Source organism: Pipistrellus hanaki (assembly GCF_964339955.1).
Source record: "Pipistrellus hanaki genome assembly, chromosome: 18".
NCBI classification, from domain to species: domain Eukaryota; kingdom Metazoa; phylum Chordata; class Mammalia; order Chiroptera; family Vespertilionidae; genus Pipistrellus; species Pipistrellus hanaki.
In genome coordinates, this window is record NC_140520.1 from 29,642,990 (window position 1) to 29,670,904 (window position 27,915).

The 27,915-nt window shown below is 48.1% G+C and overlaps 1 long non-coding RNA gene across 1 annotated transcript in view; it reads left to right on the plus strand.

Annotated features, from left to right (window-relative positions):
* LOC311612404 overlaps nt 1-27,353 on the plus strand; it is a 31,314-nt gene extending 3,961 nt beyond the window's left edge. The window contains exons 2-3 of the long non-coding RNA XR_014793291.1: nt 18,558-18,716; nt 26,375-27,353. This is a non-coding gene — a long non-coding RNA (uncharacterized lncRNA). The remainder of the gene's footprint in view (nt 1-18,557; nt 18,717-26,374) is intronic.
* The last annotated feature ends 562 nt before the right edge of the window (nt 27,354-27,915 follow it).

Below are 27,915 nucleotides of genomic sequence, written 5' to 3' on the forward strand. Positions count from 1 at the left end.
GTACGCTTACCACACTTTGGGAAACACTGCTCTAGGGATTTGGAAATGCTGGAAGAGCAGGAAGGGCAGGAGCTGGCAAACTACAGCCCATGGGCCAGTCGCCTGCTTTTGTAAATAAAGTTTTATTGGGACACAGACATGCCCATTGTTTAATTGTCTATGGCCGCTTTCATGCTAATTGGTGTAGTTGAGGACAGCAGGTTTTCTAATAATGTTGTTTTGTTCAATGTTGTTTTAACATAATATTGATTGGGGGGAGGGGGGATTGATTTCTGGCTGTATGGAGTTTCCAAGTGCTCCTCATGTCTGTGTGGGTTTTCTGGGGTACTCTGGTTTCCTCTCACATCCCAAAGATGTGACTCTTAGATGAACTGATGTGTCTAAACTGTCGCCCTCTGAGTGGTGTGGGGGTGAGGAGCCCTGCAATGGAAGGGCGCCCGGAGCTGGGTGAGTACCTGCCTCATGCCCTGGGCTGCTGGGAGAGTTCTACTGGAATAAGTGGGTTGGAAAATACGGATCTTCATTGTTCTTATTCATCTCTCTTGAATGTATATATCTCTCACGTTTCTCTCAGTGTTTAATATTAGAAGTGTTTGGGGTCTTTATTTTGAAGTTTCGTGATGGTTTTGTGACCAGAAATATGCCCTTGGAATGAACTCTTTTTTTATACATCAATTCGCCTATGGTGAAATTGGTTTCGTTGTATGTCATTTTGGTTCAAGTCACAGTTTCCAAGAACCTCTCCATGACCTTTAGTTGAGAACTTACTGTAGTTTCCACAGAGGCCATAGGACCCATCAGCCTAAAATATTTGCTGTCTTGCCCTTTAAGAAAGAGTTGGTCAACCCTGCCCTCCACCATCACCGGAAAAGTGTTTGGATCTCCACTGGGGATGCTTACAGGGCTGGCTCAGATTCCTGGGATCTTTTTTTTTTTTTTAAAGGATATATATATATATATATATATATATATCCATATATATATATATATATATATATATATTATTGATTTTTTTACAGAGAGGAAGAGAGAGGGATAGAGAGTTAGAAACATCGATGAGAGAGAATGGTCAATCAGCTGCCTCCTGCACACCCCCTACTGGGGATGTGCCCGCAACCAAGGTACAAGCCCTTGACCAGAATCGAACCTGGGACCTTCCAGTCCGCAGGCCGACACTCTATCCACTGAGCCAAACCGGTTTCGGCGATTCCTGGGTTCTTGAAGAGTGTGCCTTGGGCCTGTTTTTGTGGTCCCAAGAGAGGATAATGCGGCCATTGAGATAGTAGACGATCAGAGTCCACCTAAGCCAGTATCCTGCACCTGGAAAACCCCTGTCCTTTTCAGTCCCACCTCTGGAACCTGGAGGGTCTCCTCCCCCCACTCCCACACACACTTCTTGGAGCCTGGAGTCGGGAATTCCTCAGCAGGGGTGGGGCGTGGCCTTGGTGTGACAAGGTCACCGCCCTTTTACTTCCCAGGCCCCTGCTGAGAATGGACCAACCCAAAGCCAGTCTCTGGCAAAGAGGGTCATTGGTCCCACCGAGGCCCACAGCATGTTTCTCTCTCGCTCTCTTTGCTTTGTCACTTCCGGCCTCCCTGTCCCTTTAGCGCCAAGGCCCCGGAGATGCAGCTGCAGCAGCGAGAGCTTGCAGCCCAGCCTGGCTCACCGGCCCGAGCCTGGCGCGCGTCCACGCTGGGAACAAGGCCCTGCGGCGTGGAGCTGGCGGGGTGTGTGTCTCTGCTGGCTTGGGCCCAGATCACGACTGGGTGTCCTTACAGCCAGCCTTTACGGAGTCCCCTCGTGTCCTGGTTTCCACCTTATTTTATTTTTACTTGGTCTTGGTGAAGCTCCTGGCAGGAGCAGGACTGATAGAAAGTTCCTGCTCGCCGGGACCGGTTTGGCTCAGTGGATAGAGCGTCGGCTTGGGGACTGAAGGGTCCCGGGTTCGATTCCCGTCAAGGGCATGTACCTTGGTTGCGGGCATATCCCCAGTGGGGTGTGTGCAAGAGGCAGCTTATCGATGACTCTCTCTCATCGATGTTTCTAACTCTCTATCTCTCTCCCTTCCTTTCTGTATAAAAATCAATAAAATATATTTAAAAAAAAAAAAAAAGAAAAAAGAAAGTTCCTGCTTTTGCAAAACAGCAGCACAACCACCTGGCCATTGCCGCTCGGGGCTGGGGTGGGAAGTGAGACCCTTTGGTGGCAAAGGGGGAGCTGGGTGCTCGGAGCGGCAGGTGACAGAGGGTGCCTGAGGTTTATGACCCTCGCAGCTGGAAGGGAGGAGGCTGGCAGTGGGAGGAGGGGGCAGACGACCAGAATAGCAGAGAAGACAGCAGCTAAGCACACCCAGAGCTGCTTTTAGCTGGCAACGGTGAGCTTGGTGCTCAGAGCCTTCCTTCACGTGAACCTCCCCTACACACACGCCCTCCATCCCGGGGGCCATAAAATAAAACGGTCCTTATCAAAGCTCCCCTCTAAATACCTTTCCTCTGTAGAGTTGCAGGGGACCTCCTTACTACATGGGCTTACCCTGATGGGACACTGACCTGGAGCATCAGTCACTTACCTGGTATTGACCTCGTATCTGGGATCTGGGGCTGTGAAGTGGGGAGGATACAGAGTAAATAAAGGGTTCACAGTCTGGTCTGCAGGCAGAGGGACAGTTGATCCAGGTTGGATACATACACTTCCAGCACCCATGCCTCCGTCTGTCCTGTTCACTTCTGGCACCCAGGGTGGCACTGGGGAGGCACCCAGATGTTCCAGGGAGACCCGTCCTTGTTCTGTCTGTCCTGGGAACATGCAGGAGGGATCTGAGGGGGCGGGTGGGGGAAGAGAGGAGCTCAGGGCAGCATGTGACACGTTTGGGGGAGGGTGGGACGCACCTGGACATGCTGGGCATGCGAGTCAGGAGAAGAGGATACAGGAAGATGGATGCCAGGTGGGAATGAGACTCCTTTGTCATTAGGACGGTGAGAAAGGAGGAGAATAGCCTGGCACAAAGAGGTGGGTGGGGTGCAAGCACCTCATTGGATAAAGCAGAGGGCTGGGGAAGAAAGAGAAGCCAGCCAATGTCAGGGAAGGCGGGACTGGGGCGTGAGAATGGAAACCAGTGAGAGAGGAAGCAGGCCGTGTCTGGTAGTTACATGGTCAACATCTCGCCCCAACCATGTTTGCCGGTAACTCATAGGCCTTAAGGCAATTGCATTATAAAAGATGAAAGAACGAAAAAGAAAAGAGGGACATTTAAAAGGATATAATGAAACAGGAATAAATCAGTAACAAAATTAAAAGGCTTTATTGTGAAAAATGAAAACGCGTCGGCTTCGAAGTCCTCCATTCATAATATTTTACATTTTCTTTTTTCCTTGTTGGTTCTTCTCATTCAGAGTTTTTCACTAAAATGTCTTCTTCCTTCATTAAGAGAGGTGTCAGTTTCCAACTAAAGCTCTCAAAGGCTGTGAAGAATTAGCAGCTGCCTCTTTTGTATTTTGAACAGCCTGGTAAACTTTTGGTCTGGATGGATGGGAGGACTCATCAAAGGATTTGGAAACTGACCTGTGATTGTTTTCTAGTAGACAATGCGGTCTGGACATATATGGAGCTTTGCAGTCTGCTGTATATGTAGTTGTTATCATCCACAATGTTAAGACCACCATGTCTACTTGTCACTGTATTTATAGATCTTACTAGTGGCCTGATGCATAAATGAAGATTTGTGCAAGATTGGGCCTTTGTTCTCCTGGCTGCCGGCACCACCTTCACTCTTTCCCCGAGCTGCCTTTCTGCCTTCACACGCTGCCCAGAGGCACAGAGCAGCTGGGGTGGTGCGTCTTGCCTGTGTTGTCACCATGGCAAGGCAAGCGTTGCTCCCTCGGCTACTCAGCACCTGTGTATGCAAATTAACCTGCCATCTTTGTTGGATTAATTTTCATACTCACTCCTGATTGGCTGGTGGGCATCGTGAAGGAATGGTCAATTAGCATGTTACTCTTTTATTAGGTAGATGAGGCTGAGATTTATGGAATGTAAAAATGGGAGTAATTGTGAGAACTTTGTCCATGGAAAACTGAAACCAAAGCGACAACTAGGTTAAATGCAAACCAGCCAGCTAAGATATTTATGGTGACACAACCTTGAACCTATAAGGGCAATCCCCAGGCCCAGAGTGAAAGTGGAGCTGAAGCAGGTGAGTCCCAGGCGATGATGACGGCAGTGATGAAGAAAAGACAGGACCCTCAGCTCTGTCTGCAGGTCTCCTTGGAAATGACCAAGTCCAGGTATGACCTTGACCATCACATTTCCCTGTATGAGGGGGGCAGGGGCAGGTGCAAGGAAATAACTGCAGTTTGAGATTAGGGTTATTTTTCTTTTTAACAATCTTACTATGAAACACTTCACATACAGGCCACCCCCAAAGATTTATACACCCTCTAAGAGCTAATAGCTCAATTTTTAAAATGAAATGTACTTTAATAAACGCTGACTTTGTAATTATTCAAAGTGTGTGTAAACCTTTTTTGGGACACACTATCTATAATATAAATTCTACATGAAGGTAAGGTCCGTATAAGAAACTTCAGTGTTCCCATCACTCGCTTTCTTTTTTTTTTTTTCTTCTTTTTTTTTTTTAATTCTAGTTTAGCACTTTTTTAAAAAATATATATTTTATTGATTTTTCACAGAGAGGAGGAGAGAGGGATAGAGAGTTAAAAACATCGATGAGAGAGAGTCATCGATCAGCTGCCTCTTGCACACCCCCTACTAGGTATGTGCCCACAACCAAGGTACATGCCCTTGACCGGAATCGAACCCGGGACCTTCCAGTCCGCAGACCGACGCTCTATCCACTGAGCCAAACCGGTTTCAGCCCATCACTCACTTTCTACATATCAACACGTGGCCCCTCTTGCTTCATGTATAGCCCTGCCTACTTTATTCCTTCCTCCCTTCTCAGATTTTTTTGCAGCAAATGCCAAACATCATATTACACCATAAATACTCCACTGTGAGTCTCTAAAACACAATGCCTTTGAATAACTTAACTCCAGTAGTAGGATCACCCCTTGCAAAAGCACCGTTTCCCACCTATCACCAGTATTTTCATTTCCTTTTTTTTTTTTTTTTTAATTGATTTTGTACAGAAAGGAAGGGAGAGAGAGAGTTAGAAACATCAATGAGAGAGAGTCATCGATCAGCTGCCTCTTGCACACCCCCTACTGGGGATGTGCCCGCAACCAAGGTACATGCCCTTGATCAGAAACGAACCCGGGACCCTTCAGTCCCCAAGCCGACGCTCTATCCATTGAGCCAAACCGGTCCTGGCTTTTTTTTTTTTTTTTTTTTTTTTTAATAGTTGATTTTGTTTGAATCAGTCTCTCAATAAGACTCACACGCTTCCGACTAACCTCAAAGTCTCTGTTATTGAAAATGATGGTCATTCTTCAAAGAATTTATGTTCAACAATTCTGCCTTTTAGATTTATTTAGCTGTGTCCCTCTATCTCCAGTCAGCTGCCACCACCAGTTACCCTGAGTTTTATGGAACCATTTTGTGATTTTTTGAGCGTTCATTTTTTTCCTCATCTTTGTGGTTTAATATAACTAGTATTTTTTTTTCTTCCTTTTTCTTCCTTCAGTAAATATTTGTTGAGAGCCTGCTCTGTGCCAGGCACCGGGCATACAGCTGGGAAAACACAGGCAGGGGCCTGCTCTCACGGAGCTTACAGCCTGATCACAGCAGAGCTGTTGGGGGGACTGCTTGTCATCTGTCTCCCCCATGGTGGGGGGCCAGGACCCTCGCTTCTGTGCTGAACGCTCTGCCACGTTCTAGGACTTAGTATTCACCTGCTCTTGCTGTCATTTTATTTGTTTGTTTAATATTTTTTATTGATTTCAGAGAGGAAGGGAGAGGAGAGAGAGTTAGAGACATCAATGATGAGAGAGAATCATTGAACAATTGCCCTCCTGCACACCTTACACTGAGGATCGAGCCCGCAACCAAGGCATTTCCCTGACCAGGCTTTGAACTGTGACCTCCTGGTTCATAGGTCAACTCTCAACCACTGAGCCACACAAGCCAGGCATTGCTGTCATTCAAGGTGGCTTCTGTGGCAGGCCTCTGTTGCATCGCCGTGTGACTGGGATCCTCGCAGTGTTGCTGACCGCCTTTGTGTCTGTCCATTTATTCACGCCGCCGTAGGGTTGAGTCCGTATAGCCAAGCAGGTTAAATGGAACGCTGACTTCACTGGCGCATAGGGAGGCTGAATGAGAACATCTGAAAGATGCTCTGAATGGCGAAAGGGCTCAGCTCACGCCAAGCGGGGCTGCTGTGCTGTGTGGGCAGCTGGTGGCTCTGTGGACACTCCGGGTTGGTTTTGGGCTCTGCCTGTTCTGATCAGGCCACCTGCCTAATTAGGCCCCCTTTCTCCATTTGCCGTGCATTGCCGAGCCGTATGGTATGGGGTAACCATCCTTCCTCGGGAGCAGAATCTGATGGTGCAATTGAGGCCTGCCCGGCTAATAAAACTATGGTCTGATTTGCATTTCTCTGGGTAAATAAACAATCAGACTTATATTTGGTCCCTGTGACACTCTGATTTCAATAATGGTTCGTGATTCTTGTTTTTTTCTACTTGCAGTTCAGATGCAGCTATATTGCAGTTTCTGGATTGTAATGTTTGTGAAAAATCTTAGTTAATAAAATATCTATTCTCAGATACAAAGACTATTATTCTTTTTACCTCTTCTAGATATTTTTTATTATTTTTAATCTTTTTCCCAATAGTTTATTGATTTTTATTTTTTAAAAATATATTTTATTGATTTTTTTTTAGAGACAGGAAGGGAGAGGGATAGAGAGTTAGAAACATTGATGAGAGAGTAACATCAATCAGCTACCTCCTGCACACCCCCTACTGGGGATGTGCCTGCAACCAAGGTACATGCCCTTGACCGGAATTGAACCTGGGACCCTTCAGTCTGCAGGCTGATGTTCTATCCACTGAGCCAAACCAATTAGGGCTAGATATTTTATTGTATTCTTAACATAATAATACAGAACATACTAGTATAAATTATACTTTGATATGCATGCCAGTCACTAAAGGCTACCTAGTTTATAATTTGATAGTATGCTTAATTTTCTTCCAATTAAGTGATCTTTAATTATTTTGATTATGCACCCACATTGGTTAAAACTTTTGAGAACTCCTCTTATGTGGTGTATTTATAATTTACATAGAGCATTGCTGTACTGATAGGTTATCTACATCATGAAACACAAAGTTTTATTTTTTATTTTTATTTTTTTAAAGATATATTTTATTGATTTTTTACAGAGAGGAAGAGAGAGGGATAGAGAGTTAGAAACATCGATGAGAGAGAATCATCGATCAGCTGCCTCTTGCACACCCCCTACAGGGGATGTGCCCGCAACCAAGGTACATGCCCTTATCCGGAATCGAACCCGGGACCTTTCAGTCCGCAGTCAGACGCTCTATCCACTGAGCCAAACCGGTTTCGGCATGAAACACAAAGTTTTAAAAACAGGTTGTAATATGTTGTATTCTCAGCCTTTTCCAAGGTAAAATCGAGGTCCGGTCTGAAGATAACCTCTGTCCTTTACACTGAATTTCATCCCTCTCCTATATCCAGGAATTGCTCCAGGAATTCCCTTGCCTATATATATTCCTTTCAGAGAGGAAGGGAGGAGAGAGACTGAAGCATCAATGATAAGAGAGAATATCATTGATTAGTTCCCTCCTGCACACCCCACACTGGGGATTGAGCCTGCAACCCGGTGTGTGGCCTGACCACGAATCGAACCCTGATCTCCTGGTTCATAGGTCAACACTCTATCACTGAGGCACACAAGCTGGGCTCCCTGATCTTGCATCACCAGTTTCCCCCTCTCTACTGGATTGTTTCCATATGCTACTGTTTTCTCATCTTCATAAAGCTCTCATTGATTGTAGCTACTGCTCATGTCTCTGTCTCTTACAGAGTTTCATTCCTTGCTCTCTTGCTCTTTAGAATCCCTCCCGTCAGTCTTATCCCTAGCACTCCAATGAAAGTGCTATTGTCAGGGCTGGTAGTGACCTCCGTGTTGCTGCCATGTCCCTTAAGTCTTCATCATAGGAGCTTCTGCAGTACTTGACCCAACTGGCCATACCTTTTTCTTTGAAGCTCTTTTTTCACGAGGCTTCGGGACATATATTTCAGGTTTTCTGCTAATCATATTGGCTCTCCCTTCTCAGTATCTCATCTCCCTGACCTCTAAACGTGGACAGGCCCGGGGCACCTCTTCACCTTCTGTCTTTCTCTTTGTGATCCTCTCCCACTCATGGCTTTACATACCACCATGAACAATGTCTAGAATTTGCTTCCAAGTCATCCTGGGAGATAAACAAGCTTGACCCTGAGTAGATAATGGTTGAAGCTAGGTGATGAGTACCTGGGGCGTTACTATACTGTCTCAAGTTTTATTTCTATTTGCAATTTTCCAGAATGGAAAGTTAGAAAAGAAATCCACATGCTGATGACCCTCAGTTATTTGTCCCAAGCCCAGCCTCTCCCCTGAACTACAGAGCTGACCTATGCCTCCATCTGCCTGCGTAACATTTCAACTTGGATGTTAATAGACATTTCACACTTCACATGCCCCACACAGAACTCCTGATTTTCCCACACAAACGTATTCTTCCCGGAATCTCCCATCTCAGTATGGGAATGCCGTCATCCATAATACCTGTGCTCATGACTTCTCTCTCTTTATGTGTCCATCCAACCCAGCAGCAAATCTTAGGGGCTCTCTACCTGCAATATTCCTGGCATGTGACCAGTCAGAGCTACTTTCCCTGCCATCACGCTGGCCCAAGCCAGCATCACCTCTCACCTGCTTCTCCTTTGCCCCTGACAGGCCGTTGTCCTCACAGCAGCCATGTGGCATATCCCATCATGCCCTGCCATGCTCAGAACTCTGCAAGGGCGTCTTTCCTCTCTCGGTGAAAGCCCCCGTCCTTAGAGTGGCCCACGAGACCCTGTAGCTCATCAACGCTATCCCATAGAAATATAACGCGAGTGACACACGAGAGCCACACATGTGATTTAACATTTTCTGGAAGCCAGATTAAAAAAAGGGAAAAAGAAACATAATAATGTATTTAACCCGGGGTGTAAAAAAAAAAATATGTGAACTATACAGGGATGGCAAAAGTAGGTTTACAGTTGCTTGTGTGGAAAAAGACATGCAGGTTATGATCATGACAGTAGCTTTATTATCTCAAAAGAATGGCTCAGTGCACTTACCATCCATGCTCAAATTGCCGGCCTTCATGATTGACACATGCTTGTGGTCTCCTGGCTATATACACTGTGGCACACAGTTCTCACCTACTTTTGCCCACCCCTGTGTTTTCATTTCGGTCCTGTAGGACATGGTCTTTGCCGTCCTAACTCACACCAACATTTGGACTAGGTGCATTTCATGTGCCCGGGAGCCTGGTGGGCCTCCTGGCTGCCCCATTGGAAATGCAGGCTTATGCGGTCTGGCCCTGCTTTACTTCTCTGTTGTTATCTCCTGCTACGCTTCCCTTTTTTCACTGTGCTCCCGTCAGACTGGCCTCCTGGCTGTTCCTCACATAAGCTAGGTGTTTCCTGTTTTAGGGCCTTCACAACTCCTGTGCCCTCTGTTCCGGAACACTTTCCCCCCCAGAGAGCCTGCAGCTGACTCTGACTTCCTTTGGGTCTGTGCTCTGGTGTTACCTTCTCAGCCAACTCCTCACCTTTGCTGGCAGCATTTCCTGCATCCCTTCCCCACAGTGTTCTTCCTCCATGGCACAGCCACCATTGAACATGCTATCAATATATATCCCTGTTATTTTGTATATTCCCCATGCCACACACACACACACACACACCCGACACACACACTCACTGGAATGTGAGTCCTTTGAGAGCAGGGATTTTTGTCACTTTAGTTCCCTGCTGTATTTTCAGAATGAGGAACAGTGCCTGACATGTATAAGATGGGTGGGTGCTGTTGAAGAATGCAATGAAATGAATTGTTAAGAGTTGTTATCTTTAGGAAGAACTGAATTGAATAGAATACATTTCACTTTTTCACAGTATCTTGGTGTCATATTTTGCAATATAGTGGATTGGCTCACGTCAGGGTATCTTGAAAGAGACCTGTTTATGAAGAGGATATTATGGGTTCAGTTTATGGCATAAAGGAGCCAGGACCCCTGTATTTTACTCATTTCATGGAGACTTTTATTTTTTTTATTCACTTCATGGAGACTTTTTTTTTTTAAAGTGTGGGCATTCTGTTTTAAACTTGTGCATAGATACAGGATTGTACAGAGGACATCCTTACACTGAAATGACTTCCCAATACATGTTTCTAACATGCTCCTTCCTTGACATGTCTCTGTCAAAAAAAAGAAAGGTTTTCTTACCCATTTTTAAAATGTCACCTTTATCTTAAAAGGACAGATAAAATATGTATTTGTTTAAAATGTTCATTGAGTAGCTTTCTACTGACAAGTGCTCATCGCAGAAGAGGTCAGTGGATTCGGGGACCTTGTGTTCTGATTTCATGCAAACAACCTTTGGGTTGAGCAGCTTGGGTGGTTCGCCACAAGAGCACCAGTGATGGTGTGGCCAGATGACTTACAGGCCTGACCCTCTCGTTATGACGACCGTTATATATTGCATTAGAGATGACATCCTTAAGTTAGCTTAACTGGCCACGTGCAAACCAAACACACTGTCCGTCTGTGTGTTTTGGATCTCCTACTCAGATTCAAGATGCCTCCTGTACCTTAAATGGGGAAGACCACCCGACACGGATTGAAGGAGTGTACCAGTGTCAATTCCTATAATAATAGCAAAGCTTAGTTCCTTAGTTTCAAGTAAAAGTAATTCTAAATAGACATTCTCCTTCTTCTTCATCTTCATGGACCTTGTACGTGCCACATCGAAGGTGGTTTGCTCTCATCGATTCTTCTATATGAGTCTTGCCTTGAAACCACCTTTCACTAATACTTGTTGACCGAATAGTGATGGGGAGTAACTTTATTTTCTGACCTTGGCACCCTAAGATGCCATTGGCTAGACAACAAACTCTCGTAGCTAGATTTCTGTGGTAATTTCTAGAGCCATTTCTTTAGCCACGTCGAACATGTTGATACCATTAGGAGAGATAGCATTGCAAACTCAATGCCTCATTCTGGATCTGACAGGTAGCAAAGGTGGCGGCTACTTGGGGCCCCACCACGCTGTGATTCAGGCGGTGGGTGATGAGTGTGCTGGCAGAGGTTGCTGCGAGAGACGGCCCAAATCGCTGGAGGAGCCCGCTCTGTTCTAAAAAGAGAGAGGAGATACGTCTTGGAAGCATTGTGGCCTGTCTTCCATCCGCCCACCAATCTGCTAAAAATGCGTGTGCAGATGTGCTTTTCATCCACCTTGGCAGTCCAGGACGTGTGCCAGCTGGATATGTACCCTTGGGTTATTTTCCAGCTGCCGTGGCCAGAAGCACAATTTAAAGCCGGGGTGGGGAACGTCCTGCCCGCGGGCCATTATAAGGCCCACAAAACCATTCCTTCTGGCCCTGCCGAGGCATGAGGGGTGAGTTGATGAAATGTTTGACCAAATATGGCAGGCTGATTTTTAAGTTGATCATTTTGTGTGGCCCGTGAGTGGTGTTGTAAATATCCAAATGGCCCTTGTTAATAATCGGGTGTTGCGAGTGGGACTTCTCCCCTCAGAAGCGCAGGGCAGCGGCCCAGAGGTGAAGGAGGAAATGGCTGTTGGGGAAGGTGGGCCGCATTCTCTGAGGGGTGCATGTGGCGGGAAGGGGCTGTGCATTGCAAAGAGAGGGGTGGTCTCAGGAGGGCCTTGACCAATGTTCTAAGAATTTGATTTTGGTGTTTCTTTTTTTTTTTCTTTTTAAATATATTTTATTGATTTTTTTACAGAGAGGAAGAGAGAGGAACAGAGAGTTAGAAACATCGCTGAGAGAGAATCATCAATCAGCTGCCTCCTGCACACCCCCACAGGGGCTGTGCCCGCAACCAATGCACATGCCCTTGACCGGACCTTTCAGTCCGCAGGCCAATGCTCTATCCACTGAGCCAAACCGGTTTCGGCTGATTTTGGTGTTTCTTAACCTCTTTTGACGCCAGTTCTCATTAGGGATGGCAAGGAAACTATAGTCTCTGTCTCCAGGGGCAGGAGGGGAGAACATCACAGCAGCACGATCTGGCATCTGCGGTCAGAGGACTGGGTCCCGCCATAGGCTGGGCAGCCGGCAGTGCTCCAGGGCTCTGAAAACGGGATCAGACACTTGCTGGCCCCGGAGCCTCTGGAGGGACTCAGGTGCGGTGCACCGTGCAGGCTTTCTGGGTTTCCAGGGCACTGATAGCAGGCAGGCGCTCATGGCCCCGGTGAGCTTGGGGGAGCGATGGAGCATGGGCGTGTCTGTGCGCTGGCATGAATGGAGCAGTCCAGTGTCTGCTGTGCTTATTAGCAGGCAAAGACATTTACCTGGGAGAAGAATAAGAAAAAGGAATCCTTAAAACTCACTAATTCAGAATATGGAATGCTAACTCTCTATATCTATTGATATCTATCATCTATCTATCTATCTATCGATATCTATCTATAGTGATTTCAGAGAGGAAGGGAGGAGATAGAAACATCAATGATGAGAGAGAATCATTGATCGGCTGCCTCCTGCATGCCCCACACTGGAGATCAAGCCCACAACCCAGGCATGTGCCCTGACCTGGTATCGAACTCGTGACCTCCTGGTTCATAGGTCCACGCTCAACCACAGAGCCATGCCAGCCCGGCTAGAATGCTGACTTTTTTCTGTGATGTGATTTCCAGCTCAGATACTCAGCCAAGCAGTAACTGCGGATGCAGAGAAGCAGCATGTTTCGCGTCTGGGAGTGGTGATTATGGCACGGGCTCCTGTCACCATGGTATAGGGTTCGAGGACCCCTTTGCTGTCCTGGCCCACGAGGGAGGGCCGCCCTCAGAAGGAGGTGGCGAGATGTCATGGGCTGCTTGGAATAGCACCATGACGAGGTTGAGGACAGTTTAAAAGTCGATTGTTTCTGTTCGTGTTTTCATATAAATTTCTACAAAGGGTTCTGTGTACCTTCAGTTAAAACATCAAGAAAGAAACCAAAACCTCCTGTCCTTGAGGAGTGTGTAGGGTGTCTGATGTACAGATAGGCTGTTGGGAGCTTGGAAGAACCCAGTGTGGGCTGCGCAGTGTTGACATTTTTGCATTTGTGTGTCATGGGCAAGTTCCTTCCGTGGAGGGTCGAGGCTGCCGGCGGTGAGGCAATGCTTTTTCCCATGAAGGACGTTGGTTGGAAGTCCTCCCTGCACCCTGTGGTGGTGCTCCATGCTGCCCAGCACCTGCAGGCATTCCTGGAGGTAGAAGGCAGAATATGGAATGCTAACTACTGGGGATGTGCCCACAACCCAAGGTACATGCCCTTGACCGGAACTGAACCTGGGACCTTTCAGTTCGCAGGCCGACGCTCTATCCACTGAGTCAAACCAGTTAGGGCCGTTTCCTGACTCTTTTTTTTTTTTTTTTTTAGCTATTTCCACCCCAGGTCAGGACTGGGAGAGGAAGGCCATCTAGCCTTCCTATCTCATCCTGTTGTTCTATTTCTCGGGCTCATTGGGAGGGAGGTTGGCGTTTAGACATTGGGGAGGTTCCTGGTGGGATGTCATGAGCTTTCTCCCCGTCAATGATCCAACCTGGATCTCTCGCCCTCTGGGAAGAGTCTCTGGGATCTCCGCTGCTTCTCCTTCCACCAACTCTGCCGGCCGGCCTGCGCACGCTGACCCACTTGTCCTGCCTCAAACGGAGGTTTAAATTGGGACCTTTAATCTGTAAGAGGCTTACAGCCGGTTGGCGCCCAGCTGCTCTGGACATCCACGTGGGCAGCCTCGGCTCTGCCCGGCCGGCTGCTGCGGTTGGGTTGAGGGAATCCTGGGGGTCGGTGGCTTCAGGGCAGAAGCCACTAGACACGTGGCCTCCCTCGTTGAGGCCTGGGAATAGCAGGGTCCCGGGGAGCAGAGTGGTTTGGCCAACACGTATTTTGCTGCGGGCACTTAGAGATCCTGGGTGGGGTCTGTCTCTTGGGATGGAAAGAGGCGGGGTCTGTTCTGGGAAGGAGGGGGCGGAGGGTCCAGAAGCCCATGACCTTCAGTGCTGGTCCTGCTGCTCCCGGGCACCGAGCCTGGCTCCTTGCTCGTGTGCAGTGAGCTCTGCTGGCTCCACATAGGTTTCCATTCCACAAACAATCTTTATTAACCAAGGGCTGGGTGTCTGGGACAGTGCTGGGGGCCGTCGGGGACAAAGGGAAACGTGAGAATGAGGGCCTTCCCCAAACGGCTCATGGCCTCTTTGAGGAGACATAGCAAAGTGTTCAGTTATCCCATAGGCCCGTGGTCAGCAAACTGCGGCTCGCAAGACACATGCGGCTCTTTGGCCCCTTGAGTGTGGCTCTTCCACAAAATACCACGGCCTGGGCGAGTCTATGTTGAAGAAGTGGCGTTAGAAGAAGTTTAAGTTTTAAAAATTTGGCTCTCCAAATAAATGCCAGCCGTTGTCCTATTGATATTTGGCTCTGTTAACTAATGAGTTTGCTGACCCACTGCCATAGGCAGAGACTTATTTGGTTGGTAGCTGTTCCGGGTAGCAAATGACACAGTTCCAACATTCCAGGTATGGGGAGTATTATTGGGGACCTGGGAAGGAGGCGGGCCCTGGGTTCCCAGAGCTGGGCCCTGGAGGGTGGGGTCTAGAAGGATGGGGAGAGAGGAGGACATGGAGGGGGAGGCCCAGCGCAAACAGAGGGAGGGAGAGTGGGTGGTCTTCGAAAGTACAGGGGCCGAGGAGCCCCGTCCCCTCCCACCTCTGAGAATAGCCCCACTTTCAGTCCTGGAGACGCTTCATCCTCGGATAGCACTGAGAGAGTGCTTGGGGCCCTCTCTCTTCTCCTCTTTATCTTATAACAGCGGCGATTGTGATTCCTGGCTCGTATGGAGCACTTACCGCTACCCCTGTTCTGTGGGCCTTACTGTCTGGTGAAGGCCCTGCTCTCACACGGGTGTTCTGCATGGTCACGTGCGTTCTCCAGTGGATGCCACTGAGGCAGAGGAGGTTAAATAACTCGCCTCAGGTCACCTAGCAAGGACCTGTTTGGGACAGGAACCCTCCCCTGCCTCACCCTCACCCCTGGCAGCCTGAAGGCAGACGCCCATGGTCTTCACCTACTGCTCCCCTAACTTGTCTCAACATTGGAATACCAGAGCAGCTTTTAAAGTTTTTCCAAAGCCTGGGCCAACTGCTTTAAGCCCCAGTCCTATTGCATCACAGCGTCTATGGGGGTGGGACTTGGGCATCGGGGTGTGTGTGTGTGTGTGTGTTTCATTTTCACTACACTTTACTCCCAGGATTATTTCGTGTTGATTGTAGGTGTACAGCGTCGTGGTTAGACAGTCAGATTCTTTACAAAGGGTATTCCCAGTACCCACCTGGCACCGTGCATGGTTACTGCAGCGCAGCAGTTGTTTTTGAAGCTTCCGGGGTGGTTTCAGCGGGCAACCCGGTTTAGAAACCACCACTATCGCCTTTGAATTTGGGCGCCTGTGAATATTCGATCGAATACATTTTTATCTCCAAGAGAGAGGGGCCTCCTGAGGGCGTCTTCGGGTCTCCCATCATTCCATGGGGAGTCACTCCAGCCTCTCATCCAGGGAGCAGGCAAGCCCACCCCCACCCCCACAGATAGGCTCTGGGACTCCTCAAGAATGGAGATGGGGTGGGGTGGGGTGGGTTGGGGTGGGCTGTGCTCCTGGGATCTGTGCCCCCATCCCTCTCTGGGTGCCGCCTCGGGGCAGAGCCTGCTGGCCGAGCCTAGGGACCTCCCACTGGTTTCTCACGTCTTCTGCTCCCCGGGGCCCTGTCTTCAGCGGGGAAGGGAGAGGTCACGGGAGGGCAGATCGCTTCTGGACAAGTCGTGCTCCTCTCCGCCTGTCCCCGGCTGAACCTGAAACGGACACGAAGAGCAGTGTCGTTTCGGTGACTCGGGAACAGCACTAAATTTAGCAAAACTGTAGCTGGTGGGGGGCCAGCCCGTAGGGAGCCAAACCCAGCCCCCGGTGGACGAAATTTATAGTCGGCCCCGCAGCCAGCGTCCTCCACTCTGCTGGGGCAAGTCTGTGGTTGCACAAGTTCTAAAGCCTGGAGCTTGTCAGCCTGCCCCTGGGGATGGCCCAGGCTCTGCCTCTTCCAGACGTGGCTCCGCCCACTGCCCATTGGATTCCGTCTTCCACCTGTCCCTCCTCCATGTGTCTGGAATTGTCTTCAGTTCCTTCTCCTTGGCCTCCCAAATCCTTCCCTGCCCCTTGACGAGTCCTCCTGCCTTGATTTCCAAGGCTCTGCAGAGCAAGACCTGAGCTTTGGTCGATTTTTCTTAGAGCATCTGGTATCCTAGGAAACCCTCTGGTCAAGGTTGATGAGTGGAGCAAAGGGAAGAGTTGGGGTAGTTAGTGGAACAAGGTTTTGAGGGTCTGAGCTGTCTGTTGCCTCCTCCCAAAAGTTTAGCCACATACATGGTGTTTGTATGCCCAGCGGTCGACATGAATTAGGATGCGGGGTGGCTGGGGTGGGGCTCTGATACTGACTTTTGATAGTTGAGGGTTTCTCTGGTCAGCTGTCCTTTGATGTGGGATGTACCTGGGAGGAGGTGGGTTTTGTGGAATTGGAGACAGAACGTCTTTTCCTCCTGGACCTTCTCCTCCTCCCACTTCTTGGACCTGATGGCGATGGTTTGCTTTGATGCCCGAGGACATGGTGACCAAGCTCTGCTTTCTTAGCTTTTTCCAAGGTGGATGATCACACGTTGGCCAGGGCTGGGGTCTTGCCTCTATGAGACTTGATTTGTTCGTCTAAGACAGTGATTCTCAGCGAGGGGCAATTTTGCCCCAGGCCACCTCCGGAGACATTTTCGGTTGTCACACGGTGATAGAGGCCACGGATACTGCTGGATATCAGGCAATTCACAGGGCGGCTCTGCCCACAACAAAGAACTGTCCCATTCAAAATGTCAGTCGTGCTGAGCTCGAGAAACCCTGCTCCAGGGAAGCAGTCTTGCAGAAAAGGCCCAGAGAGGCCATTTCATCCAGATCCCTGCTTCTGCTGGAAATGACCTCAGAGCTGTCTGGCCACTGCTCTGTCCCTTCGTCCCCCTGCCTGCCCTGCCCTCAGCATTTACGGTGTCTTAGGAAACTGTGTTTTCAGTGTTTTTTTTTTCCTAACCTCACATAGTATAGCTTCCCATGTCATCCCAGTTCAGTCATGCTCCATGCGGTGGTGTCCCTGGAGCGCCTAAATATGCTATGAGGTTGGCATATTTATTTGTTTATTAATTTAATTTAAATATTTTTAAAAATATATTTTATTGATTTTTTACAGAGAGGAAGGGAGAGGGATAAAGAGTTAGAAACACCGATGAGAGAGAATCATCGATCAGCTGCCTCTTGCACACCCCCTACCGGGGATGTGCCCGCAACCAAGGTACATGCCCTTGACCGGAATCGAACCTTGGACCTTCTAGTCTGCAGGCCGACGCTCTATCCACTGAGCCCCAACGGTTTTGGCTAATTTAAATATATTTTATTGATTTTTTACAGAGAGGAAGAGAGAGAGATAGAGAGTTAGAAACATCGATGAGAGAGAAATATCTATCAGCTGCCTCTTGCACACCCCTTACTGGGGATATGCCTGCAACCAAGGTACATGCCCTTGACCGGAATCAAGCCTGGGACCTCTCAGTTCGCAGGCCGACGCTCTATCCACTGAGCCAAACCGGTTTCGGCATATTTAGATGTTGATGCATCTGATAGGGACTTGAAGGGCAACTTCCATTCAGGCGAAAGTAGAAGTGAGAGGAGTCTAGCCTGCAGCGGTTTCCTTCATTCTCCCTGTCGCTGAGGTGTTTGCTCTGCCTTGCAGAACTGAGTTCCAATTGCTAAGTTTTCTGACATGTAGGAAACAAACACATACTCGTTGCCCTGGAGAACATGATGTTGCTTCCCAGACAAAACTTCCGACCTGTTGCCAGATACCTCAGCAGCCCAGGGCATCTCATCTGCCAACACTGGCCGCCTGCAATTGATGAGGCTCTTTAAGGCCAGAAATGAGAAGTCTTCCAAAGCACGGGGCTTAGCTTACTTTAGATCAGGGGTGGGGAATGTCCGGCCCGCGGGCCATATAAGAACTGTGAAATCATTTTGTCTGGGCCCTCCCAAGGCATTAGGGACGAGTTGTTAAATGTTTGACCAGGTATAGCAGGCTAATTTTTAAGTTGATAATTTTGTATGGCCCGAGAATGATGTTACAAATATGCAGATGGCCCTTCGGCAGAACAAAGGTTCCCCACCCCTGATGGGGGTGGTGGTGGGAAGGGAGTAGCTATGTATGGATTCTAGAATGCACTGGCTTTTTACGTTTCAGGACCAGCTTCAAGGTTCTTCCTACGTGACCTCACTACCTGGGCTCTTCGGTTGTGATGTCACCGTGAAGGCGTGATGTCACCATGAGCAGACCTGTGTGATGTGGGAAAGAAGAGGTGGTGGCCATGACGTCACAGGAGCTTGCAGGGCAGAAGGCAAGGTAAGGCCAGGCTGCCTGGGCATTTGACATCGTCTCCCCCTGTCCCTGACCTGACAGTCACTCAATTTCCATGAGTGACATCAGTACCTTTTTTTTTTTTTTTTTTTTAATGAGTCTAAGGTACTTAGATAAATACAAATGATGTTGGGGTTACCTATTTTGTTTTTTACATTTTTATTTAAAACTCTGAGTTTTCCGTCTTCCTTTGTTGGTGGGTATCATGGGGGTGGGGGCTGATTAGATTGGCAAATCCTGATGTTCGCTGCTTCCTTTATTCCGATGAAAAGGACTAAGATGATGGTTGTGGGCTCGGGAGCCAGGTTCTTGGCTACTGCTGTTGGAGTTGGCTGCTAGGCCAGAAGCCTCCGAAGTCCTGTTCAGTGATGGTAAACATCTGAGTGGATGGGATTGTACAGGTGAATGAGTGTGTATTTAGCAAGTCACACCCAACAGAGAAAGAACCAGCTTGCTCATCCCGCGGGCAGGTCTGAGCCCACCCGGGGTCACATCTTCTTACTCCAAGATCGGCTGAAGTCACTTCCTTATGTAACCAGGGCTGCCCACGCCCAGCCATTATTTCCTGCCCGGGGTCAGGAAGTCAGATCACGCCCCTCCTAACCTCTTGGTAGCTTATCTACAAGCGCTCGGGGCTCTTTTGCCTGGGTCTCTGAGCCTCCTTAACTCAGTTACCATCTTGCTTCCAGATCCTGACTTTGTCTTTGAGTCCCTGGCTTCTGCTTGGACTTCCTGGCCTCCAGGCCCAGAGTCACTGCAGTGCTCTGGCTAAACCCTGGGCTGCTGGTTTGAAGCTGTGTTTTCTCCTCCATCTTCTTTTTTTCTTTTTCTTTAAAAAACAAATATATTTTTTATTGCTTTTTCACAGAGAGGAAGGGAGAGCTAGAAACATCAGGAGAAAGAATCATCGATCAGCCACCTCCTGCACACCCCCCACTGGGGATGTGCCTGCAACCAAGGTACATGCCCTTGTCCAGAATCGAACCTGGGACCTTTCAGTCCGAATGTGACGCTCTACCCACTGAGCCAAACTGGTTCGGCTCCTCCATCTTCTTGATTTTTACTCCCTTCCCTCCTAGCCCCACCATTTTTTTTTTTTCTCATTAAAAAATATTGTTTCTCAAAATGACTCCATATTGCAACATGCATCTACAAAACCCAAATACATTTTCAAACTCAGCCTCCTAGGACATAAAGCTTGATAAATTAATTTGGAGTGTTGAAAATGTCTTTATTTTATATGGGTTTGGAATTTTAGAGAGTAAGATCTCTGCCATTTTATGGAAAGGCAGTAGGAAAGCGATCAGAAATGTGTCTTAGATTTCATGGAGGCGCTAAAATTAAAATCTATTGGCAACTGCCGAAACCGGTTTGGCTCAGTGGTAGAGTGTTGGTCTGCGGACTGAAAGGTCCCAGGTTCGATTCCGGTCAAGGGCATGTACATTGGTTGCGGTCACATCCCCGGTTGGGGGTGTGCAAGAGGCAGCTGGTCGATGTTTCTCTCTCATCGACGTTTCTAGCTCTTTATCCCTCTCTCCTCCCCTCTGTAAAAAATCAATAAAATATATTTTAAAAATTAAAAAAAAAATCTATTGGCAACAATCCATTTGGATAAACCAATTTTTCCTAGTTAAAAAAAAAAATTATTCTCCCTCCCCCCGAATATTTTTTCTTAACATATAATACATACAGAACAAAAGTGGAGAAATCCTAAGTGTTGAGCACAAAATGTGCACAATCTGTAAGCAGCTTCCAGGTCAAGCAAAGAAATAAAACGTTACCAGGCCCCCTCCTCCCCCAAAATGCCCCGCTCTTCTTCCTAGTTGCTAACCATCCTTCCAAGGGTAACAGCTATTTCAACTGCTAGAGTCACAGATGTTTTGCCTGCTTCTCAACTTTGTATAATAAGGATAACACAGTGTGTTCTCTTTTGTGTCTGACTTCTTTCACTTCTTATTTCGTGGCATTCATCCATAATGTGTGTCATTGTAGTTTCCCGTTCTTGTGACTGTATAGTATTCCATTTTATTAATAGACCACAATTGATTATCTGTTGTATGGTTGATGAGTGTTTGAGCTGTGTACAAATTTTTGACTATTACAAACAGTGCTGCTATGAATATGTTGGAATATATCTTTCAGTGAACGCATATTTGTATTTTTGTACATACACACGTAGATATGTGTGGATTTGCTTGGCACAGGTAGATAATGCCAAAGCAGTTGTACTGATTATACTACTACTACTATTAGCAACGTAGAAAAGTTTTGGTTGCTCCATGTCCTTGCTGATATTTGGTATTACCTTTTGTTTTCATTGTCCTCATCCTGGTGGGAATGAAGTCATATTGGACTTGGTCTGAACTTGCATTTCCATGATATTGGCTATTTGTGAAGTGCCTTTTCCAATGTTTTGCTCACTTTTCTATCAGGCTGCCTATCTTTTTCTTATTGGTTTGTAGGAAGTTCTTCATATATTGTTGAATGTATGTTATTGCAACCAGTTTTTCCTCTCAAAAGCTTTTGGTATCCATAACTTTAATGACATCCCCCAGGGGAACCCATGTGAAAGCATTAGGATTCTATGTGACCTCGCACAGGTATCTTTATTCTTTATTAGCCATGTTGGTGTTGCGGCTTCATTCTGTCTGTCAGTACTTACCTACGAAGGCACTATTGAGATATTGGTTGGGTAGGGTGGGACAAGGACTCTTGAAATTCTTGGCATAGTTAGGTTGCATAAAAATAAAAATTATTGATATTCAAGTGCTTGCTATGTGCCATACACTGTTCTAAGCATTTTAAAATATATATTTTATTGATTTTGTACAGAGAGGAAGGGAGAGAGATAGAGTTAGAAACATCGATGAGAGAGAGTCATCGATCAGCTGCCTCTTGCACACCCTCTACTGGGGATATGCCCGCAACCAAGGTACATGCCCTTGACCGGAATCGAACCCGGGTCCCTTCAGTCCCCAAGCTGACACTCTATCCATTGAGCCAAACCGGTTTCAGCTGTTCTAAGCATTTTACACAGACGGTCTCATTTTTTCCTCAGACAATCTTACCATTTAGTGACCGTTATGCCCCATTTTCAAGTGAGGGGACCAAGGCTCAGAGGGCTTTTGTAATTACTGAAGGTTGTGTAACAGATTCTTGCCACAGAGCTCATGTTCTGTAATCAGTGTGCTACGTAGAAAATTGGTATTTTATCAGAATGCCTGAAATAGTGCCCGGCACGTAATGAATGCTCAATAAATACCTGTGGAGTGAACGACTTTGACTTGGATGAAGTCTTCCTTGACCAGGGAAGCCTGTTTTGGCAGCAGAGGGCCACTGATATGAGAAGCAGTTGTGTCCTATCGCGATGAATCTCTTGCGTAGACAGTGCCTGCCATGGACTGGACATCATAGTGGACATTTGTGGAGTGAATGACTCCGTCACAGGCAGATTGGAAACCCATCTTGCAGCAGGGTGAACTCAGTGGACACTGCAAGGACCAGGGCCAGGACTGGCACGTCAGTAGGGGCCGTAGTGACAGCCAGGGAGAAGCCAGAGTCCAGTCAGCAGCATCCTTGTTGCACAGCCACCAAGAAGCCCGGTTGATGGTAGCAGAGCAGGGTCTACTGTCAGCAGACGAGGCTGTCTCAGTTATGGGCAGTCAGGTCAGAAGAGGTCCCCGCGGCAGTGCAGGGCTGGCAGAATCCAAGGGCAGGTAATGCAGCGTCACAAGGTTGCAAGCAGGGAAAGTTCAGGCCGGCAGGAAAGAGAGCCAAGGAGCACTTGGAGGGAGCCGTGGCCCTGGCTGGTTCTCCTCCTGAAAGAGGCCTTGCTTCTCTGGCTGCGGAGTACCTGCAAGGACCACGCCAGTCGCAGACTGGGCCGGTGAGGGCGAAGCAGAGACTCACCCTGTGTGAGAGGCAGAAGGTGCCTTCATGAGGGTCCCGACAAACTCTTCCTACAGCAGGCGAGGGGATTAAAGCTCGTGTATGAGTTCACTCTAAGCCAGTGGTGAAGCCGGCATTCGACCCCGGCACTGCTGAGTGTCTTCCCACGTCCTCGAGTTTGTCTATCCAACATGAAGAGCTGGTGGAAATGGAGATTCTGGGAAGGAGGAAGGACTGAGACAAACGCTTTAAGGAGGAAGATGGAGAGGATGTGGATATGGGGGGAGAAGAGGATGAGGTGCCCACAGGACAAGCTGGAGAATGGCAATGCAAGGGATGGGCATTTGGGACGGAGCTTCTGGAATACCGTGTTTCCCCAAAAATAAGATATCCTCCGAAAATAAGACCTAGCGCATGGAAAGATAAGACATCCCCTGAAAATAAGACCTAGAGCAACTTTGGGAGAAAAGATTAATATAAGACACTGTCTTATTTTCGGGGAAACAGGGTAGCAATCACAGCATCGCCTCCAGCATGTAAGCTCCATGAAGACGGTGTCTCCTTCATTATAATTGAAACAATCAATTACATCATCACCATCCAACTCCAGAAGTCTTTAGGTCTTGTAAAATGTAAGCTCTGGCTAAAGCCAGTTTGGCTCAGTGGTAGAGCATTGGTCTGCAGACTGAAAGGTCCCAGGTTTGATTCTGGTCAGGGGCATGTATGTTGGTTGCGGGCACATCCTCGGTGGGGGGTGTGCAGGAGGCAGCTGGTCGATGTTTCTCATCGACATTTCTGGCTCTCTATCTCTCTCCCTTCATCTCTGTGAAAAATCAATATATATATATATATATATATATATATATATATATATATATATATATATAAAATTAAATAAAATGGCTTAGGTCAGTGCCAGATGCTGAATGGGTTGGGGGGGGGGTGTGTGTGCAGGAGGCGGCTGGTCGATGTTTCTCTCTCATCAATGTTTCTGGCTCTCTATCTCTCTCCCTTCCTCTCTGTAAAAAATCAATAAAATATATATTTTTTAAAAACAACAAAACAAAACAAAAAAGCATAAGTTCTGTAGCAATTACACAATACCTCCCCTTTCCTCCTCCCCCTCAGCCCTGGTAACCACCATTCTACTTTCTGTCTTTATGAATTTGACTCCTATAGGTTCCTCATAAAGGTGGGATGATATTGTATTTGCCTTTTTCTGAGTGGCTTATTTCACTTAGCATGTGTTTAGGTTTATCCATGTTGTAGGATGTGTCAGAATTCCCTTCCATTTAAAGGCTGAATGATGCTCCATTACATGGCTGTCCCCCATTTTATGTACCCATGCATCCATCGATGGCACTTGGAGAGAGAACTTTTACTGACCAAGGACTAGAACAGATTGGCTTCATAGGTTCTCAACAAGTAATTGCTGAATGAATTTTAGTCATGCTGAGCATGAGGTGACAGTAGGATACCAAAGTTGGCTGTCCCACAGCTGTTCCAAGATGCCTGAGGACTGAGGGAGAGGTGAGGGATAAAGTTAGAGGTGTCAAAGTATCCCAGGACACACAGGGCTGGGAGATAGGAGCAGGGGCCTAGGCTTAGCACAGGTGGGAGCAGCCAGGAAAGACGTAGGAGGCGTGGTCTCTGGGTAGTGCCCTGGACTTAAAAACAGGACGGGATTTAAGAAGGGGTGCTGGACATCCAAGTCAGTAAAGATGAGGTCTGAGGAAGGAACCACTGAGACTGTTAAATAATAATGGAGCCAGGACTTGAACTTGGCTGAGTCTGATGTCATTGTTGACCTTGGAAAGACATTTCTGTAGAGTGGTGGTGGAAGTATGGGCCAGAACATGGGGTCAGGGAAAACATGCCTGAAACAGCAGGCTATGGAATGCTAGGCACCAGGAGTAGCAATAGGTGAAGTAGCGGCAGAGAAAGACCATGGAGCACAGATCACTCTGAGGCAGTGGTTCTCAACCTTTCTAATGCCGCGACCCTTTAATACAGTTCCTCCTGTTGTGGTGACCCCCAACCATGAAATCATTTTCGTTGCTACTTCATAACTGTAATTTTGCTACTGTTATGAATCGTAATGTAAATATCTGTGTTTTCCGATGGTCTTAGACTCTACAGCAGCGGTTCTCAACCTGTGGGTCGCAACAGGTTGAGAACCGCTAGCAGGATCGTTTAAGACCATCAGAAAACACAGATATTTACATTATAATTCATATCAGTAGCAAAATTACAGTTATGAAGTAGCAACGAAAGTGATTTTATGGTTGGGGGTCACCACAACAGGAGGAACTGTATTAAAGGGTCGCGGCATTAGCAAGGTTGAGAACCACTGCTCTAAGGCTTTCTGGAAGTCATGACCTTGAGTGTGTGGCCTTGACATATGGTTGGGCTGTGTGCTAATGAAGAGGAGAGAGAAGGGCGCCTCAGGCAGAGGAAGCAGTGCAAAAATGAGCTTAGTGGAAAGAATGGGGGTGTGCAGGGGGGGTCAGTAAGGAGACCAGATCACTGAGGCAGAGGGTAGGTGGGGGGAGTGGGAAATATGGTTGGCACTCCTATTATTTCCTCTCGAAAGCTGGTTAGGAGTGGGTGATTGGGTCAGTTGAGTAGTCTACATGTAAACACGACATCTAACATAACTCAGTAGTCATATTTATAATTACTGGACACCGAAGAATCCTCAGGGCAACCCGTGGTCCTGTAAGCGTCGTAGAACATGACCTGGCGGCACGTGACAGACACAGCTGGCTCTAAGATGCCAGGCTGTTTCTGAGCTGTGATTCCAGAGAATGAGAGCCTCCATTCCGTGTAACGGGCATTCCCTGAACTCCCCCTGAGAACCCTCTCAGGTGCTGGATGCCAGGATATGAAGATGAAAAGGTGGAGATCTACAAAGTAAGAGTTGAGCCTGAATGGTCCCTCTTCGTATGTGAGTCTTAAAGACTTTCTGCAGAACCCAGGGAGTGGGTGGGGAGAAGACTGAGACCACGGCTGCCACGGCTGCCACCATCTCACTCTTGGCACCTTCTTCATCAGTGCCAAGCTGCTGACTCTATCCCCTGGGGCCAGGCGACAGCGTGCTCTCAGACATACCCCCTTCTGAAGAGGCAGCCGGATAAGTTCCTGTGTCCACCCACCAGGTGGACCCCGGGTCTCAAGGAAATAGTCAGCAATGGCTTTGAAAGATATTACCCAGCCAACTCCCCCAAATCCCGGGACTGAATTTATCTCAGGGAATAAACGTCTGGAATTATTTATTTCAAGGAAAATGCCTGGAGTGTTCCCACAGGATGTCGACGAAGGATCCAAGCGTGTGGAACGTGAATCCTCCGTACAGGGAAGCAGGCAGATGCCACCCCCCAGGGCAGGAACCGTGGCTGAGAGCGTGAGGCAGGACAGGCCTGGCCTGCATCTGAGCACGAGGGCAGCGCCAAGCAGGTAGCATCACTGACCTGCCTCCAGCTCTCAGAGATGCTGAAAGTGAAGTCCAGGCACTGAAGGAGGTGTTGAATCTCCATAGGCTTGTGCCTGTAGCATCTTGGGTACCACTGTTTGCTCCAGCCCCACAGCAGTACCTGTAGCATCCAGCCTGGCCTGGCCGGGCACCTCAGAGACCAGGTTTCAGGGCGCCTTAGGTACAAACAAAAACATCCTAGCGACAGCCACACTCACCGAGCATTCACTGGGATCCAGGTGCTGTTCTGACTAGTTTCTATGTATTATATTCACTCACGCAGGCCTCCTAGTAACGCCGGGATTGTCTCTGACAGGCGAGGAAACTGAGCCGCAGGGAGGCAGCGTGTCTTTCCTGAGATCACTCAGCTGGTGGCAGGTGGAAGTCGCAGTTGGACCCATCTGCCTCCAGGGCCCGTGCTCTCCGGGGAAGGCAGCCCCAGCGGGGTGTGGAGGAGCCACCAGGGGCCAGCAGAGAGGTCAGCTGCTGACCAGGCAGCGTCCTGGATCCGGTTTCTCCCTGCTGGAGCTGGCTGCCTCCGCGGCTTCAGGGAGGGGACTGCTGCCCTTCGGCGTTACCCAAGCCTGCCAGGAGGATTAGCCTCTTCCTCGTGTCAAAACAAGCCAAGCAGGAAGAAAAGCAACAAACAACTCATGACTTCCATGCAGCACAGAGAGCTCTGCAGCGTCTCCAGCGGAGGGACACGGACTCCGAGGGGCCTCAAATGTCCCCGGTCGTATGCCAGTCGTAGACTCTGAGAGTGTTAGCCATCAGGACACGGCGGCCTGGCCCACCTCCTCTGCCCCCTGCGGTACACCCTGTGAGATGGGAGGGGCCCCAGCTGTCTCCCCAGTTCCGCCACGAGCCAGCTCCGGGACCAGGGGCAATTCCAGTTTCCCATCCATAGGATAATGAGATTGAACTTGAGCCCAGGGTTCCAAAAAAAATGTATCTTTTTGCTGCTGTGAACCATTTGTTTCCCCAAGAAAACGTTGCTGATAGGGGCCGAAGAGGAAACGGTTAAAAGCAGAGGTGTACATTTTCAAAAAATAAACAAGGAAGAAAAACCTTCGGCCAGCCAGACTTCTCTGTGAATTGTTCCCTGAGCCTGCACAGCTCTGCCTTAATGCTTTTCTGCACATCAACCACACCGCCCCCCCCACCCACCCCCATCCCTGCCCCTGCCGCATGGCCTTAGCTCCTTCCATTTAGATAGAAGGTTCTGGATTCCTCAGGGCCCCCACAGCTTCTGTCTCCTTCGAAGAGCCTCTTTGCCTCCAGTGAATCTTGCACCCTCCCGGTTTCTATTGCATCTGTTAACTGTTGCAATCATCGGGCCCTCCCAGACGGTCTTAAAATAATTTGTATATGATATTTGCATATATGCATGTTATTTACATATATTCAAACGGCGCCTGTTTCCATATTCACTTATATGTATGTGTACAGACAGTGTTTATTTATTTTTTTTTTGAAGGCCATGTCTTTGTGTCCCCCAGCACCTGGGACAGAATGGGCCCCCAGTAGTGTTTTCATTTCGAGGATCACTCCCGAGCATCTTGGCCATGGCAGGTACTCAGTAAATCCTAGTGTCAGCTGATGGCACCATAGGTGTGTTTTGTACCTGGCAAGTGCCAGATCTGAGCCTTAGTTCTACCATTTCCAGGTGTATAGCTTTGGGAAACATCCATGTTCTCCTATCTGTAAGGTGCATAAGATAACTCGTGCCTTCTACAACTATTTACTTATTTTTAATTATTTTTTGTTAATTCTCACCGGAGGATATTTTTCCATGGGTATTTAGAGAGTGGAAGGGAGGGGGAG